This window comes from Talpa occidentalis, unplaced genomic scaffold, assembly GCF_014898055.3.
Source record: "Talpa occidentalis isolate TD23 unplaced genomic scaffold, MPIMG_talOcc4v2.1 talOcc4.14, whole genome shotgun sequence".
Classification (NCBI taxonomy): domain Eukaryota; kingdom Metazoa; phylum Chordata; class Mammalia; order Eulipotyphla; family Talpidae; genus Talpa; species Talpa occidentalis.
In genome coordinates, this window is record NW_023601433.1 from 55,644,672 (window position 1) to 55,648,458 (window position 3,787).

The 3,787-nt window shown below is 44.2% G+C and overlaps 1 pseudogene; it reads left to right on the forward strand.

Moving 5' to 3' along the window:
- Positions 1-482: 482 nt before the first annotated feature.
- On the forward strand, positions 483-2,543 carry LOC119244168 (ATP synthase subunit O, mitochondrial-like; annotated as a pseudogene).
- The last annotated feature ends 1,244 nt before the right edge of the window (positions 2,544-3,787 follow it).

Sequence of the window (3,787 nt, forward strand, 5' to 3'; positions counted from 1 at the left end):
GCAGGGGGGCGGGGCTTAGAGAAGGCGCTCGGAGGGCCGTCGATCACGCCTTTCGCGCACTTTCATTGGCTGCGTCTCCTCCACCGCCCCACTTTCTTCCTGTCCCAGCTATCGCGAGAAGAAGGTGGCCAGTGTCCATCTTAAGTTCCGGTTCTGCGAGGGGTCCGCTGCCACGGTGGTTGAGGGCGGAGCGGCGGGCGGGTCTGGAGGGCTGGGGAGCGAGCGTTTCGGCGGACGGAGAACTGCTGTCAAGTTCGTTTCTCCCGTTGCCGAAAGGGAACCGATGTCCCTGTGCCCTGCCGCCGCCCTTGGGGACTTTGAGCCTGTGGCGGCCACGTGGACCGGAACGGCTGGCGGCGGGTGCGGGCGGGTGCGGCGCGTGGAACGCGGCTGCAGCCTCTGGGCCCCGCGACCTCCCTCCGTCCCGCCAAGTTACGTAACGTGGCCTGACCCCCCCTTTTTCTGCTGCCGGGGGACAGGCCATGGTCGCGTGCGAGCCCCTCACCACCTCTGCGGTCTTCGTGTTTGCAACTCTTAAAATGTTTTCTTTCTGTTCTGTTTTCTGATGTAAATGGACCAACACAGGTTCAGAAATCACAGGGTTTATCCTGTTTTCCACCCTGTTATTTTTGTTTGGTTGCAGCCTTAGGAAATTTAGAAAATAAAACATCTCTTTTTGAAAGTTGGTGGGGGGCGAAGATGGCCGCGCCCGGCAGTTTCCGGGCTTTACCGGCAAGTTTGATGCTTCGGTACCTCTCTGGTCAGGGTGTTGGCCAAGTTGTGAGGCCACCTGTTCAGAGAGATGGTGTCTGTGGTCGCTGTGCCACTGCTCTTTATTCTGCTGCATCTGAACAGTAAACGGGAACAAGTAGAAAAGGAGTTGAAATGTAGCACAACTCTTGAAGGAACCGAAAATGGCTATTTCTATTCTGAACCCCCAACATGAAGGATCTAATTAAAGTGAAAAATTTAAATGCTGTAACAACAAAAAAGGCTTTCTCCCTTTAAGTCCAACCTGATAAATTTTCTGGCCGAAAATGATTTCGCTGAATAATAGCTCTGGAGTCTTTTCTGCCATGAGTGTCCACTATCTGCACAGTTCTCTCTACATCTCCTTTAGATGGTGCCCCTTTTCCAAAATTAAAAACCTCGAAGAACTTCCTAAGTAAAAACCAAGTGTTGACATAGAAGTTATGACTGATCCATCAAACATAGGTGGAAGGATTGTCTATAATGGAGAGAAACATATTAATATTTCTGTAAAAATCAAGATTAAGAAGCTGAGGGAGGCCATGCAGGAGATTATCTGAAAGTGTCAGTTTTCTGTCATTGCAAATTCTAGCCTTGGAGCAATAATAAAAATGCTTCCTGAACAGGAAAAAAAAGTAACTCAGCAAAAATAAAGGGGAACATGAGTTTTGATTTGGATCCCGATCTGCACCTATGGAGAACTGTAACTTAAACCTTATAAATATAGTTGCTGACCCGTATATGAAAAGGTTTAGGCCACCAGTGTAGACAAAACGATCCCTGTTTGTTTTTCTCTACCCTCCCCCAACACACCTTTTCTTAGGATTCTCTTTGGAATCTCCAGCTTTAGGTGAAGACAGGTGTAAGCAGAGTCTAGTGTTCTCAGTCAGAGTAGATCCTATAGAAACCTTCTTGACAAGTGATTTTGCTAAGGATGCCGTCAACTAATGTTTTCAGCCTGTGCTAGGTCTGCATACTCAGCAGACAAGAGTTGCTATTTCCTTCAAGATTTTCTCTCAAATATAGCTGGATAAGAGCTATTCAAAGCACATCTTGGCAGGCTGACTTCCTTCCTATTTAAATAATTAAGAGTCAGGAAAGACTGTAACCATTTTTACAGTGTACCCCCATAAGAGTTTAAGTTATATTGGACAATGGATCCTTTTTGAGGAGAGGGAAGAGAAAACAGTTTTAATTGACATACAATTTTAATGCATTAGTGACCAAATTAATTTTTAAAAGTCGATGGAAATCAAGTGCAAAGTTTACTAGAGCACTCAGCTAATTATTTGAGTGGATGTAATGAATTTTCTTTTGGCCTAACAAATGATACCCCCAATGGGAAGGTCCTGCTGCTACTCTCCAAGTAATCAGGATTCATGATATAATTATATATACTTAAACTACAGACATTGATTTCTTACAGTTCTGTAGAGATCTAAGAAGATCTAAGATTCTAGGAAGATCAAGGTTCTTGATCTGCAGATTCTGCATGTGGTGCTGCTCACTTCTGAGTTCACACTTTCTCTGTGTCCTTATAGGATCTCTATTGCTTTTGTAATGTTAGCTATTTTTTGAAATGACATGTAATATTGACCCTTTTAAAAAAAAAAATATAGCAATAACAATAAATAAAGAGCATCTTTCTCATTGCCAGCAGCCTCTGAATGTTGAAGAGGACTTTAAGCATATCAGATGAATTGTTATGTGCTAAGTGAAGGATATTTTATCGATTTTCAATTGGAGTTATGAAGAAACGTAAAAACATTGGATGAAAGAATTGAAGGCTAATAAATCTCACGTATTCTAGTTCCTGATGGAGTAAAAATTAAGATTTGGGGGAAGTGGGTAGTTGGTGGAGATGAGTAGAAAGCAGCATCAATCTTGAAAACATTTCAAATCTTTGTACATAGCAAGAGTCCCATGAGTGTTTGTTATACTTGGGTAACTGGAAATAGTTGTTAATGTGTTTCTACCAAGACTCCCCTTGCATTTTGCAAAGAAGAGAATAAGTCTAAGGAAAAAAGTAACACTTTGTCCAGGCTATCTTTCTCTGCCCTGATCCACTACATCAGTTTCTCAACCAGCTTCCTCACTCCTGACTTTTTAAAATGTGAATCATATTGTTCTACCTATCTTTTACATTTAGAACCATATATAATGCCTTACATTTGGATTGCACTATCGAAAATCATTTAATCTGCCCTCTGAGTAACTCTCCAAGTTGATACACTTTTTTTTTAAAGATTTATTTACACATACAAGAGCTGGGGTACAGGCCAGAGATGTGGGGAGAGGGGGTGGCCAGTGAGAGGATCCACCAGAGACAGAGTGGGAAACAGAGCAGGCAGACTGACTGACATATGCTGCTGAGGGGAGCAGCGGGCGAGACAGAAGGGGGCTGCTTCGCCATGTGCGTTTCTCCCTGGCCGGCCAGGGATCGAACTCATGCTGCGGAGGCGGTGGATTGCCTCATACTGCGGTGCTCAACCCCTTGCACTACCAGGGAGGCCCTGATATACTTCTTGCTCACAGTACTCCAGACACCCTACTATTTCAGTTCCTAGAATTTGATCAAACTTTTACCCACCAAGGGCCTCTGCACTCTTGCTGGTCCCATAGCCACCCACCCTTACTTCCCTTCTTGCACCTCTTCTCATAGCAGTTCTTTCCACTTCCTTAAACTTCAGTTTAAAAAATCTTCCCAAGCTGTCGCAGCCTCTGCAGTGCCATTTCGATCCCCACCGACCTCAGAGCAATCCATATGGTGAGCAGACCTCTCCTGTCTCGGCCGCTGCTCCCCTCAGCAGTCTATTTCGTCAATCTGCCTGTTCTGTTCCCTGCTCTGTCTCTGGTGAATTCTTTCACCCTCCCGCGCATCTGGCCCGTACCCTGGTTCTTGTATAAATAAAATCTTTTAAAAATAAATAAATAAATAAAATAAAAAATCTTCCCAGACCACCTTATCTAAAGTAGGTCCCACTCAACTTTTTTCCTCTACCAACACCTTGCTTATTTCTTTCATAGCATTTTATCG